Here is a 14,995-nt window from a genome sequence, read left to right as displayed (position 1 = left end):
GTTTCCTTTGGAGAGATTTGCTGTCTGCTGTTGCAGGCAGCGCTGCCCTGCACATTGGAGTCACAGTGGGTGCATTGGCACAGCTGGCAGAGATGGGTTGTGAGGGGATGAATGTGTGCAGGAATATTTCTCAAATTTACTGAGTAGCTATAGTCTTTATATGTCTGTCTGACTGCGGAATATTGCTTGGAAATCCAGATGTTGGGAAAAGAAGCAAAAGAAGATGATCAAATACCTGTTTAAAAAAAAACCCAGCACCCAAGGAAAAGGAGCTTGATGGCTTTGTGTTTGTCTGCAGTGAAGTCATGGCAACAGAGCACTCATTTAGTAAAATTAACTGTTTTTCTATCTTACAAAAAAAAAAATAATCAAATGAAAATGATGCAAGGGAACATCCTTTTATCTCAACCAAATGAGTCCATTTGTGCCAAAGCAAAGCAGTCATCCTGGAGAGTTTGCTCCAGAGAGCACGTACTTTATTAGAACAGAATGTAATAGTTTTCCAAAAGCTGTAACTGTAAGAGCCTGATGCCCTAGGTGAGAACTTTGAGTAACAGGAAAACCAAAGTTAGGTTCCTGCACCTGTATGATGTTAGAATATGCACTTTGGAGCATGATTTTAAGCTTTCAGTTGTTTGGGATTTCAGCTCAGTTAAGCTCTGGACACAGCTTTCAGAAGGGCTGTAATCTCTTCAGAGTTTCTTCTTGGGCAACGCTTAGTCTCAAAATTGTTTAGGCATCCAGGGACAAAATGCTGATGCTGCTTTGCTTTGGGTACACCCAAGTACTTGTGGAAAACCAGTTGCCTTTAAGTCCTTTTGACTTTAATTAGGACATAGGCTTCTTTGCACCCAAGACTCCATTTTAGCTCCTAACCTTAATAGTATTTGAAATAATTCACGCACAAACCCTGGAAATAACATTTCTGTGCTACTTCTGTTTCGATGTTTGCTGTCTATCTGTGTGCACAGACCGCTCTGTGAAGCAGTGCGTGAGGGTGAACCACACGCTGAGTGCATTGGTAGGCACGAAAGATCATTTTACATCATTGGGGTTCTCATACTTGGAATTCAGAAATTGTTCATCTGGGTGATGAGTGGGGGGCAGGCTGCAGGGAAAATATCGTGAACTCAAATGTGTTGCTTGAGGTGCCTGGAAAGTGCTGCTTCTCTTAAGTAGTGTTTTCCAACCAGATCGAATTTTACTTTGTGGCTCTCCTGGAGATGGTTTTAGGCAACGCCGTATGGTTTCCATGAGAGCGTCTGACCGCAGAGATACAGAGCTTTTATCTCTACAAAGGGGTGAAACAGTTTGGGGGAGATTTTTAAGGGTGATTTGACTTTGATGTGGTTTCTGTCAAAAATGTTGGGAAAGCTTCAAACTAATTGGAAACATGACCATTCCTTGACATCAGTCCTTACCAGCTGAATGTGAGTTGTTTTCCATTGCTTCCTATACCTAGAGGAAACTTGTGCCTTTCTCCTGCAACTTAAACTCTGGCTTAATGAAAGAAAAGAAAGAAAGAAAAGAAAGTGTAGGTGGATGGGTTTTGGACAGTGAAGGAAAGCCGCAATCACTTTATATACAGGTAGATATCTTGGATATTGCGGTGGTGGTCTTCCATGTAAAAAGCCAGTGTTTGAGGGTTTTTTTTGAAAGAACCTCTTTCAGGAGGGAGCTCATGTGAATAGTGGGGCTCTTGTGCTGCCGAACCGTGCTCGTCAAACAGGGTGCAGAGGCTGGCTGGGGTTGCGTTGCATGATGTTTGCCAGCTCAGCCTCAGGCTGGTGTATTTGCAGTGGCATCTGGCTGTTCCTTTCGACTTGTTTTCTTCTCCAAGGCTGGATGCAGTCCTCACTTTAGCTGTTAACAATACGAGAGCAGAAGGTCCAGGCTGTAGCAGCCTCCTGCCAGAGCGGTGCCCACGGGCTTGGATGTGGCTACCGGGAGGGAGAAGAGCAGGCGGGTGAGGATGGTAGTGCAGATCCAAGGTGGTTGCAATTGAGATTTTGTCAGAGGTGTTTTTTAAAGAGTAACAACTTGTATCTCAGGCTTCTTTGGGTGAGGGATGAGATCCACAAACAGGAGTGCTCCCAAGTTAGGCAGCCCCAGCCCCGCGGGTTATCCCAGTACGCAGGGGCGAATAAGTGTGGTGGAGAAGCCTGAGTGACTGCTGCCAAATGACTGGGAAGATGCAGCCCACGATATCTGTTGTGTCTGAGATCTCTGTAAAGTCTCTCGCATCCTTCCTCAAGTTTAGTTTTCCAGTGGAGGCTGTCGCAGTAATGAGAATGTCTCCCATCTGCTCCTCACATGGCTTGGCACATTTAGCTAGAATATATATATATATTTATTGTGGGGTTAGCCAGTGGTAACCATGACAATTAGACTTACCACACAGCATTTTTTTCCCTCCTCGAGTCAGTTTGAAATGCTGACAATTAAATAGATACAGTACACTTTAGAGATCCATCAGTCTCTTTGTTGTCTTGACAACCAGAGTATATTTAGAAATGTAACAAGTACATGGAGTTCAATTGCACTTTTGCTAAAACATAGTTTTGTAGCTTGAGAATTTAATCTGTTGTTTGTAGATCCAGGTGCTTATTTGAGCTGTGCCTGACTTTCCCTCTGGTCTCTCTGGGAAGCTCCTACATCGCAGTGGGGAGACTTGGCTGGTGGGAAGACGGTCCTTGTCAGGCAGGGAGCAAACCTGCCTACTGCTTGTTGGAGAAGTTGTGCGTGGCAGGGGCTTGGGCGTGGGGCTGGCAGCCCCTGCCTGCTCGGGTACTGGCTGGCTGCTACCCCTGGTGCTTGTGGTGCCCTGCACACCTGGGTACCTGTGGTTTGGCTATGGACATGCAGCGCAAGAGGAACATGTGTGATCGTTGTCCCATATCTGCTGTTCCTGCAGGTCCAGCTTCGCAAACAGTGCTGGGGAGCAGGAAGCAGTGTGAATTACGATGGAGTGCACCTTGGGGGGCGTAAATGTCCCTGTTTGTCACCACCTCATGCACACACTGATGGTGGCTGTGTCTTGTGTGGCTGTGCCTGCTCTCTGCCCCTTTCCCTTTTGAGCCAGCCAAGAGCTGGGGTTTGTGCAAGCACCTGTGTGAGTGTCACAGCTGTACCTGTAAGTGTGGTGATGTGCCAGTCCAGAAGAGCAGCTGGGATGCGTGGCTCCCATCTGCTGTCATCCTGCAGCCTGGTGGCTGTGAGACGTGGGCTGGCACCGCTGTGTCCTCATTACACTCTCAGCACAGGAGCCGGCAATGCTTCTGCCTTGCTTAGCACACTGGCTTGCAAAGCTGTTTCTGAAGCGAGAGACACCAAACACAAGGATCTCAGAGTATTTCCCTGGCTTGAGTGATAAATGAATGAAAGGAAAATCAGACCAAGGAATAGCTCAAGCATTCCCCACCACTCATCCATCTGGCTGACCCAGGTTGTGACACTGGTTGGGGCCGCCCCTTTGGAAGGCTCACAGGTCGCGGAGCTGCTGAAAAGAGCTTCTTTGTGGTGAGGTGTTGGTGACCCTTCGTAATCAGCCCCTGAACCCCATGGCAGAACCTGGGATGCTTGTGAATTTTCTGCAAAATGTCAAGCAAGACTCTTCCACCTCTCCCTGTCTGAGTCTTGGCTTATAATTGATGCTTGGCAATATAATTTGGGCAGGACAACTGAAATAACCAAATGGAGACTCTCCTTCATCTACAAAGCTGTGGCAACGCAACAATCTGAAGAGGAGCTCAGTTACAGTGGATGGGGTGGCCTTTCTTTTGCCTAAGGGAACCAGTTCATTTGGTGAAATGGTTTAAAGGAGACAACTGTGGGTCCATGGTACAGATGTAGTGATGGTCAGTAGCATCCACCCTTGGGCAGAGAGCTGTAAAATTAATCAACAGCATTGCACTGCTGAGGAGCATGGTCAGCACAAGCTCGTCATTAGCATGCTGTATTACAGGGGTTGAGGAAGGATCGATGGAGAGGAGCCTGACCTGAGATGAACTGTTATGGCCAGGGACGGCCAACGAAGTGCACCTGTTTCTTGGGGTGCACATTGTCTTGTATGTCCACTATACCTGAAGTATGATTTAGTAAGGCTCAAAAGGAGGAGAGGATTTATTTTTTTTCTAGCATGATTTTGCTTCACTGGTCCCTGTGGTTTTTTTTAGTTTCTTATCTGTCAAATAACTGGTGATTTTTCAGTGTGGTCTGCACAGCTCAGTTTCATTTTTCTGTTTTCTTTGCTCCTTCCATTTTACCAATTTTCCAATGAAAATCCAATAACATAGTTGTATCTCCACGTCAGCTTTGTTTGTAAACTGTTAACATGCCTTTTTCAAGTGTTTAATAGCTGCTGGGGTTTATTCTTAAAATACAACCACCAAAACTCAACAATGCTAATGAGTCTTCAAGAGTGCTTTAAACAAGAAATCCCAATCAATCTGACAAAGATAATGGTCTTCTGTTAGAAGATATTTAGCTGGAGGTTGGATGAGCTGTAATGTTTATGGGTCTGTAGATCCATAACCAGACAAAATCAGAATAACTCCTTTGATTTTGGTGGAGCTGTATCTGTTTATTACAACTGAGGCTTAGGCAGCACTTTAGATGCAAATTGCAACCTCTCTGAAGTTATGTGGGATTTTGATTTAATTCCTGGAAGCAGTAATGTCAGCAGAGAAGTGAAAAGCTGGGACCCACATACCCCGAAGTCTGTAACTCTGAGTTTCTCTCTTTCCCTTGCTGTCAAGATCAGATTCCCTTGATTTGGGCTAGTAATTAAAATGCAGCTTCTGTTAAGCATCTCCCAAAGGCAGGCAAGAGAGTAGAAGTGCAGTCTACGCAGATTATATACACACATACTTTGTAGAAAATGCCAATTGTTATTTTGCTCTTTCTGACTGCTCGTGGTTGGGCTGTTGACCTGGAGCTTGGGCTTTCCAGCTCCAAAAATGCAAAGGCACTGCTGCTGAATTGTCGGGCTGTGCTGCAGAGAGTGCTGCGATCTCCTTTTCCCCAAAGTACTTGTGTCCATGCGGCAGCCAGCAGACACGGACCACCACTCATCACCCCCACTCTGTGTGGCATAAGTGATTCACCATGCATTCATTTCTGGTCACATAAGGGGCATTCGTTTAAAGCAGGCTTGAGGCATAGGTTAGTGTTAGCTATTTGAAGTCTTAAGTCTGAAAGCAACATCAAACAGGGAGCAGAAAATGTATCATGCACAGAAAAATCTCTGGGATTTGTTTCACCCTTTAAAAAACAACAATAATAATAAATTCCAAACTGTTTGCCTGTGCTGTCTTCTCTGTGGTCAGAACACCTGTCTGCTTCTTTGGTGTTACTTGATACGGGCTTACAGTGCTTGCAAAAATGTTAACATGAATTTTTTGTCATAGCAAATATGAAAGGAATATCCAGCGTCTGTGTGGGCAGGTCCTCAGCGAATTTCTCTTTGCTTCTTGTGCTTTGCTGTGGATCTGAAGCAACTGCTGCATTTCTCCTCTCCTGTGCCCCCCTTCTTCCACCACAGACCAGGAGGGTGAAGCTGCTGCCCTGCCAAACCTGGTTCTCTTGAGCAAAGACAACTGATGGTGGGACGAGTGGGTTTCAGCCTGTTTTCATTAAAACAATAATGTGTGTGACTGGCTAGATGTCTCTCCTCCATCTCTGTAACAATTTTTAACTCCTTGGCTAATCTCAGCCATGTTTGTTAAGAAGTAATTAGACTTCAGGAAAATAGGGGTGAGGATGCAGTTAGGAGGAGCTGGGGGTGACCTGGGGCAGCCAGGAGCATGGTGGGCTGGGAGAGCTGGGGCAGGTGGGGTGTGGATTGGAACTTTCACTAGTTGTCGCTAGTATTTTTCAGACTTATTTCTTCTTTAGGACTGAGATGAAAGGAAATAGAGAATATCAGAGTAGGCTCAGGTATCAATAAGCTGGAAGTATGAAAGGCTGCTGGTTGGAAGCAGCTTGTGGTCACTCACAAAACCTCTGTTTTCTTTTTAACTGGGTGTCTTGGGAGGCGCTCCAAAGGAGACCAGGGCTGGAGGTGGAGGTAGGGTTTGGGCTGTCCCACCCTGCCACTTCTTCAGCACACAATTGCTGTGTGTGTAATGCCTCTCATCTCGGCTTTGGTTCCTCTTGCTGCTCGCATGGCAAAGCCAACGCTGTGGGGTGACTCACCATCGGCTTGAGCAGCGGAGAAGGCTCGGGAAGTAGAGGCCTTTTAAGCATGAGAGGCAGAAGGGTTTCTGGTCAGGCTTTGAAGGAGACTTTGTAACCTACAGCCCTGACGTCAGTGCCTTTCACCGGCTCTACAGTAATTTAAAATGAGTAGCTTCTCTCCCAAATAAACCTCAGTTTCTCTGACGCTTCTCAGATGTAATCTATCCTGCCAACATGTGAAAAACCATTACATGGGTCAAAACAGGGACAGACCGACGCGCAAGTTGTATCAAGAGGGGAAAAAAAGTTGTGGTCTGCTCCACGCAGGAGGGCAGCTGGCTTTACGAGCCCTTTTGGGGCTGTTTTCTTGGCGAGGAGTTACGGCAAGGTGTTACAGCCGGCTTGATTTACCTTCTGCTTTTATGAGCAAAACATTGATTCTGACCTTTCTGTTTGCACCTGCAGAGGTCCCTTGGAAGAGCCTGTCCATACATCTGTGTGGGTGCTTGACGGGGCTGCCTCGCCTCCAGGTGAGGAATGGATCAGGTCCTGAGGCTTTTGCTGACTACTGAGTTTAGAGAGAGTGAGAAGACCCTGGGACCGTGTTTGGTCATTCAGCAAATGATGGGCATTTCTCCAGAGCCTGGGGTGGTGGGAGACCAGGCTAACCCAGGAGGCTCAAGGTGGTTTTACTATTTCTGGGTCCTGGTCTGGAAACAGCAAATGTGTAGGGCCGCCTGGGAATGGGAGAGTTTAATGGAATATGAATATAATATAATGAGTGTTTCATGCAGTCTGACATACCCATGGAAATCATCAAGCTTGTAGTCTTTCGTTTCTTGTGCTGTAGTCTCAGGCTTTTAAACTCTCGATTCTTCTACAGGGAAGATCCTGTTATTGCAGATTGAATCGTATTGGCTAATACTGAGGTTGTCTTTAGAAGAGATGCTCTATTTAGGCTGGGCAGGAGGCATTCTGGTGAGTGAAGGATTGAAGACTTCATCTTCCAAAGTGATTTAGGTATACATAAATACAAATATAAATATACGAATATAAATAAGGTCCTGTGGACCTTATTGCTTCGACTTGCTTTTCAACGAGACTTTCCTGCTTGCAGACCTGAACTCGCATCCCCATCCCCAGGCTTTCTGCAGCCTGGATGTGTTCCCAGCTTATGATGGAGAGATGACTGTATTGCTACCTTTAATCTAACTGTGCTTGAGTGGACAAAAGCAGAGAAGTGTATAAGCCTATTAAGAATAACCTGAGTAGAAATTCATGTGAGGAGCAAATGAATTCATCAGAATTGCCAGTTCCATGAAATTACTGGAGATGTTTAGCTGTGACTTCAGGATCACCCTGATAAACTACCCCGAACTCTTGTAGGAATCACTTGCCAGATAATGTGTAGGACACGAACTGTGCTTTGTGCCTGTCCCATGATACGATGATAGGATTGCAGCAAGGGTAAGATTGCAAAACAGGAGCTGTGTCAGAGCAGTAGGTCTGTCCTCAAGCCTCTCTCAGTTGTGCCATCCCAGGAGGCAAAAGAGGTGCTAGAGGTGCTACAAAGTCATGGCAACTGGGGGAAGAAAGCAGCGAGCAGCCCCGTTGAGAAGCGGATCGTGAATGAACAGGTATAGCTGGTAGCTGGTCTGCAACTGCTCGGTGTCCGTGAAGTTCTCCAGGAGATGTGCCTTAGGAGGGTGCGGTGGCTCTGGGCAGTCTCCGCTGTGGTGATGGTTCCCTGAGCTCCGTGGCAACACCAGAAGGGCACACGTGGGGTGTGCACTGGGGGCTGCGTTAGGAGCCACTGTGGGTCCAGGGCAGCCCATTGTCATGTGGAAAGGGCTGTGTTGGGTTTTGTTCTTCCACTACGCTGGTGGTTTTGACTAGTGGAGCTACTTGATATTACCTGACTTGAGAAGTGCAAGATGTTTGTATGGCATGCCAAAATCAGGAGTGGCGCTGCTTTACCCTGTTGTGTGTGTAACTGCACTTTCTTTCTGCCCTTCTGATACACATCGCACATCCCTCCGTTCTTCCTTTACCCTCTTCTTGGGTTTACTTTTTTGTAGGTTTTTTTGCGTAGCTGCTGTTGTTGTGTAAATTATAGCTAGCTTGAGATGCGGTTTCAGCATCCTGTTTACTGGAAACCATTGGGGACATTTATTAATGTTGAAAGACAAAGACAGACCAGGGATTAATAAGTAGAGGATAGGAGATTAATAACAAGAGAGTAGAATTTAGTTCAAGGCCTGGTCTTCCCAGTTGCTGGGTTATGGAAGATTAATGGCAGCTCTTCCGTTAATCTCACTCTTTCTGTGGCAGCTTTCCTAGCTAAGTCAAATAAACTGTCCCAGTGGGTCGCTGTAAATATGAAATCTAGGAAGAAGCCCTTCCTTATAGACTATTAACTAAATGAGACAGTGTTACTTTTGCTTTCTATTTAAAACTTCAGCAACAGCATCAATATATTTGTGAGTGGTGAAGTCAGGTGTTCAGGTGCTTACAACTGTTCTCAGGACAAAAACATATCATAAAATGTATCTTGCCAAGCAAGCTGTCTGCGACAAATTGGTTATTTACTCTGTGTCCTGCGCAAGAGGTTGATTTATCTTTTCCTGACTGGGTTTTCAGCTTTGTTTCTGTGGAAAATTGGGCTTTTGACCTATTGCACCTGGCCTCTCATTAGGTCTTATGTGAGATTAAATCACTGTAAGAAAATGCTAACTTTGCAAAGAGCGTTCCTGGTTAAATTTTCAGAACTGTAGAACATGAGACTGCATCACAGAAATTCTTTATTCTGGTAGAAGGGTGCATGCTGTTCTGGGTGTTCTATATAGAAGGTCAGTCTAAGACTCCTACCTTAAGGCTGAAACTGCCAAGTCAGGCACTGCAGTAGTCATTTGGCATCTGCTGTCGTGTGTTTTTCATGGTCTTCACAAAGATGATCCGAAGCTCTTCATGCATGGGGTTATAGCAATATGCAGGTATGTGTATGGCCGTTTTGGGAAGAAAGCAGCTGTATTCCTGTAACATGAGTGTGATGAAGGCAAGGCTAACATCAGAACTTCACACAGCAATAGCTGAATTTCTTTTCCAGGGAAGAAGGGCTTCAGTGTTCCTGTAACAAAGTTCTTCCCCTCTCATCTGCTCTTGCATGCGGTGTGCTTGGCTTTTCAGAAGTAGATTTATGGTTCTCTCTTTAATTTTTCTTGTGTAAAGAACACACGCTAATCATTCTCCAGAGAAATTTTTCACGCTGCTCTCTTTGAACGTTGGCCCTGGGTCTGCTGCATTTCTTAGTGAGTCTCTAACTAAACAGCTACGGTTCCCACACGCACCAGCCTTGACACATGTGTACTTGTACACCCACATGCCTGCTCCCTGTTGAACCAGGCAGTCTGCCTGCTCCCCTTGCACGCTCGCTGCTTTGGGATTTGCATTAGCCAGGCAGCACATGGCTGGGAAGTCCTGCACATGAGAAGGGGCTTTACACTTGCAGTATAGATAATTTGCATCGTATGAGCTGTCCTGTGAATCAGAAGGGCTGTAACCTCTTTATCGCACTGCCCCCCCCGCCCCCCTCCCAGGCTCATTTAACGTGCTTCTCCAGGAGCCTGGATTCATGTGGGCTGCACTGTCCGCCGTGAGGACCCGAGCTAGCCCTGAGCACGGAGCCGAACATCCAACAGTGAATTACTGTCTGGTATGCCACTGGCTGCCAGATCTTTGATAGCTTGTTTTTAATGAAGATTCCTCCTGTAATTCCTAGAATATCTTGCAGTGTAAAAAATGAGCTGTGTGTGTATTTTGCTGTGGGCTGAATTTTTCTCCTGCTCTTCACAGTTCCCTCCGTGAAAGGAGAGGAAAGGGAGGGGAAACAGCTGACTGCTTTTTTTTTGTTGTTGTTTTTCTACTTGACTTCTGTGAAATATGTGGCGATCAATTGCTCGCAACTAACAAAATGTTTTTGTTTCTCTTTGCAAAAGCATATGGGAACTTCAGGAAAAGCATATGGATGTTTTTAGGAAAACATATTGGTGAATGGACAAATTATAGTGGTGCCAATATGTTTTGGATGTCTGGCTAGACCAGTACTACTACCACACTTGCTGGCATGCAAACACATCTACAAGATTTTTCAGTGTGTGAGTGGTGTGTAGCTGCTCTTGGGGAAACACAGGCTGTGCTGGATCCGACCCCTGTTAAAACAGTATTGTGATCCGTCTTCGGTGTGCATGACTGCCTCACCATGTCCCAGACTAGGCTCTGGGCTTGTGTTTATGGCAGCATATCCATTCTCTCAGTAGACTGAGCCCAGAGCTCCACTTGCAGCTGGCTGCAAGTAACGATAATGGTAACCATTTTTCTTTCTAAAGCCCTTGACTGCAATCCTAATAACACCTGAGCATCTTGCAAACAGGCTAGGCAGCCTCTGGTTTTCCTCTGCTGCTCTATCAAAGTCTTTCTGTGTTAGCTGGAGCTATTATTTTTAATTTCTCTATCATACAAGCTGCTTTTGAGGAAATGCAAAACATTTGCTTTATTGCTTCTGGGCCCCATCCTGTTTGCCCTGATGCCAGTGATCCAGGGACAAGGATCTACGAGCTGGGAGGAACTTGGCAGGGAGTGGTAAGGGGATCAAGTGGTCTTGGTTGGTGGGTCAGTTCTGGTGGCTCACAGCTTCCCTGCAGTTTGAACCGCCCTGCTGTGGACCCCTGTGCAAGGAGAAGTCCTGGATAGCTCCGTCTGGGCAGCCCCACCTGCTCGCCCTGGCAGCGAGGAACTGCTGCCTGCCCTGCCTCTGCCTGTGATGGGCTTGGCTGTGCTGGGTGGCAGGGGTTGGTAGCAGCTCTCTGCCCAGGTTTGGGTTTCAGCGGGTCCTAGAGGACTGGCTGAGGTCTCCTTGCACAGGGGTCCTCAAGAGCTCACAGTCTAAATAGACAAAACGGAGCTGCCGGGAAGGATGCAATGGTTTCTGCGTGTTGTGGGGAGGGAAAGATGGGCAATAACTGAACACAGGGGTGGTTTCATGAGCAGGTTCAACCAGTCTTGAGTTTGTACCATTGCTGGCAGAGGTGGTCCTGCTGTCCGTGTGCCCCCAGTCCTCGTTTCTGCCCATATAGTCTTTTTTATCCTTTATAAATGTGAGTGGTGAGACAGAGGAGGGGGCAAAACATGTGGCTAAAGACTGGGGATAAACAAGATGCACACTTGGGCAGTCATTTGGATATCATGTTGTTTATCTTTGTGATGAACCTGCACTCTCCGATATTCTGAGTGGTAATTCAGCACCTTTTAGTGTTCTTCCTCTTATGCCAACTTCAGGATGATTTGCTAGTGAGTAATTTTACATTATTTAATGTAGCCACTTTCCTTATAGCTCTTTTGTTCCGCGAGACAATTCCCTATTTTATTATGCAAACAGTACGTTAAGATCCTTGTGGGCCTGAGTTCCCAGCAGTGCTTGAGATGATGGCAGAGAAGTAGGTTATTTCAGAAATAATGATTCTCTCCTCTAGAAGCTTTCTTGGAGTTCTGCTGTAACTGCTTTTGATGATATCCATTGTTCTGGTTTTGGCTGCGATAGTGTTAATTTGCTTCACAGTAGCTAGTATGGGGCTATGTTTTGGATTTGTGCTGAAAAGTGTTGATAATTTGGGGATGATTTAGTTACTGCCCAGCAGCACTTACACAGCGCCAAGGGCTTCTTGTGCCTCTCACACCGCCCCACTGCCAGCGAGTGGGCTGGGGGTGCACCGGGAGCTGGGAGGGGACACAGCCGGGACAGCTGACCCCAGCTGAACAAAGGGATATTCCATACCGTATGTCGCCATGCTCGGCATATAAAGCTGGGGGAAGGAAGGAAGAGGGTATGTTCGGATTGATGGAGTTTGTCTTCCCAAGTCACTGTTACATATGATGGAGGCCAGCATTCCTGGAGATGGCTGAACACCTGCCTGCCCACTGGAAGTGGTGAATGAATTCCTTGCTTTGCTTGCGTGTGTGACTTTTGCTTTACCTATTAAACTGTCTTTATCTCAACTCATGAGTTTTCTCACTTTTACTCTTCTGATTCTCTCCCCCATCCCGCTGTGGGGGAGGGAGCAAGTGGTTGTGTGGGGCTTAGTTGCCAGCTGGGGTTAAACGATGACATACGTGCTTTTAAAAAAAATAAAAAAATTCAGTACTTCCTAAATGTTATAGAGCTCAAAAATTACACTGTGTGCCTTGTCACAATATTTAATACAGAGTGCTATTTACAGTAATGAATCAAAATGTCAGTTTTTAAAATATGAACTGTCAGAGTGTTCCTACTTTGCAGAAAACTTTGATATGACAGTTTGTTAATCATATGACTATTACATCAAATGTGTCTCAGAGTACTTTTGCTCAAAAAAGTCTTTTCATATTCCTTCCCCCTTCCTTTTCACTGTTAATTCTGGTAAAGTTGTTTGACTGAATGCATTTTGATAGAGGTCGGAAGAATCCAGAGCTGAATGCTTTTGCATATGGACAGGTGGGGTGTGTCAGTGCCTGTGTTCATGCTGAATGTGGTCACCTAGTCTTAGGTACAGCCTGGTGGATCACCTTTGCCTTGTGTCCCCAGTGTTTGCCCCAAGCCTGCTGTGTGCTGGGGCTCAGGCAGCGGGGCTGCTGGCAGTGAGCCCAGACTGAGCAATGCTGATGCCCCCAGGTAGAACTGTGCATTTTGGGGCAGCTGGGGTAAATCTGTCTCTTGGGCAATAAAAAGCTGGCTTGTACAGTAACATTTCTAATCCCTATAGCTTTAGCATGAAGGGACAAGTAAAATAAAGAACTCGAGGCTGCCTATGCATCCTCAGTGAGCTGAAGGAGTGGTTGCAGGGCAGGGTTGGTGTTGCTTCTAGAGGAGGAGGAGGAGGTAGGGGACTGGAGATGCCAAGGTCCCCTCCCCAGGGGCTTTGGTTACTCTGGACCCAGGTCAAGGAGCGCATTTGTGCCCTGAACACCCCTCTGTGAATTTAGACCAGGATACTTCCCTTTTTCTGTTCATTTGTTTGCTTATCTGCAAAATGGGAGTAATTAATTGATACTGGTTAACTTACAAGTTTCCTTAAAGCCGATTACTCAAACAACTGCACTTCATAATGAAGAGCTTATGTAGATAGCTGTGCTTTAGAAAACATCCCCTGGAAAGGGAGGGTCCGTTATGCTAATACGGAGGTCGGAGGCCAGAAAGGAGTCTCTGGTGTAGCAGAGCCATGTACCTCTGCCAATGACATCTCTGTGCCACATTGCCTGGGGCTTCAGATGGATTCCCATTGCTTATTAAAACTCGCAGTTACCATTGCATAGGTCTTGCAAGTGCAATATTTCTGATTCAGAGTTCCCAGCACAGCTAAGGGAATAGGAGTCCAAAAAGGCAAAATCTGTGTATCAGCAGTCCAGAAAAGATGAGTGTGGGCAGTGCAAGACAGAATCATAAAATCGGAGAAAGGTTTGGGTTGGAAGGGAACTTTAAAGAGCATCTAGTCCAACCCCCCTGCCATGGGCAGGGACATCTTCCACTAGACCAGGTTGCTCAAAGTCGCATCTGACCTGACCTTGAACCGACCTAGAGCTGAATGATGGTTAGGGTTGAGTGTTATGGGTAAGAATCAGGGGGAGGGCCAACAAGATGGATATCCTGGTGGGAGTCTGTTATAGACCACCCAGCCAGGTTGAAGAGACAGATGAAACACTCTGCAAGCAGCTGGGAGAAGTCTCCAGATTGCTAGCCCTTGTTCTTGTGGGGGACTTCAACTTACCAGATGTCCGCTGGAAATAACAACGCAGCAGAGAGGAAACAGCCTAGGAAGTTCCTGGAGCATGTGGAAAAGAACTTCCTGAAACAACTGGTGAGTGAGCCAACAGGAGAGATGCTCCACTGGACCTGCTGTTTACATCAGAAGGAATGGTGGGTGATGTGGTGGTCAGAAAGCATCTTGGACACAGTGATCATGTGGTATTAGAGTTTTCGGTTCTTGGAGAAGTAAGGAAGGGGGCTCAGCAGAACTATTGCTTTGGACTTCTAGAGGGCCAGCTTTGGCCTGTTTAAAAGCCTGGTTGACAAAGTCCCTTGGGAGATGAAGGGCCAAGGGGTCCAGGAAGGCAGGACGTTCTTCAGGAAGGTAGTCCTAAAGGCACAGGAGCCGGCTGTGCCCGTGTGCTGAAAGACGAGCCAGCAGGGGAGAAGACCAGCCTGGCTGAAAAGAGAGCTTGGGCTTGAACTCAGAAAAAAGGAGAGTCTACCACCTTTGGAAGAAGAGGCAGGTAACTCAGGAGGACTGTAAGGATGTTGTGAAGTTAGACAGGGTGAAGATTAGAGAGGTGAAAGCCCAGACAGAACGCAGGCTGGCTAGTGCTGTAAAAGATAATAAAAAAATGTTTTTACAAATACTTTAGAAACAAAAGGATATGACTAATCTTCATCCTTTATTGGATGTGGAGAACATTGCCACAAGGGATGAGGAGAAGGCTGAGGTACTTAATGGCTTGTACCCGAAACAGTGTAGCCAGCAGAACCGGGCCAGTGGCCATCCCCATGCACTGGGCACTGGTGAGGCTGCACCTTGAACCCTGGGTTCAGTTTTGGGCCCCTCACTGCAAGAGGGATGGCAGAGGTCCTGGAGTGTGTCCAGAGATGGGCAACGGAGCTGGTGAAGGGTCTGGAGAGCAAGTCTTACAAGGAGCAGCTGAGGGAACTGGGGATGTTTAGCCTGGAGAAAAGAGGAGACTCATGGGGGACCTTATCGCTCTCTACAGCCACTTGGAAGGAGGGTGTAGGCAG

General features: G+C 46.6%; 1 protein-coding gene across 5 annotated transcripts in view; it reads left to right on the top strand.

Moving 5' to 3' along the window:
* Positions 1-14,995, top strand: part of LOC119156532 (LIM domain containing preferred translocation partner in lipoma) — a 356,284-nt gene that overhangs the window by 97,866 nt on the left and 243,423 nt on the right. For 3 of the 5 annotated variants that reach the window (XM_037406345.1, XM_037406343.1, XM_037406346.1), the window contains one exon: positions 6,643-6,707. The exons of the other annotated variants lie outside the window; for them this stretch is intronic. The gene's annotated coding sequence lies outside the window, so the exon portion shown is untranslated. The remainder of the gene's footprint in view (positions 1-6,642; positions 6,708-14,995) is intronic. 5 annotated transcript variants of the gene reach the window in all.

Source organism: Falco rusticolus, chromosome 13 (genome assembly GCF_015220075.1).
Source record: "Falco rusticolus isolate bFalRus1 chromosome 13, bFalRus1.pri, whole genome shotgun sequence".
NCBI lineage: Eukaryota > Metazoa > Chordata > Aves > Falconiformes > Falconidae > Falco > Falco rusticolus.
This window is presented reverse-complemented; position numbering and strand designations above follow the sequence as displayed.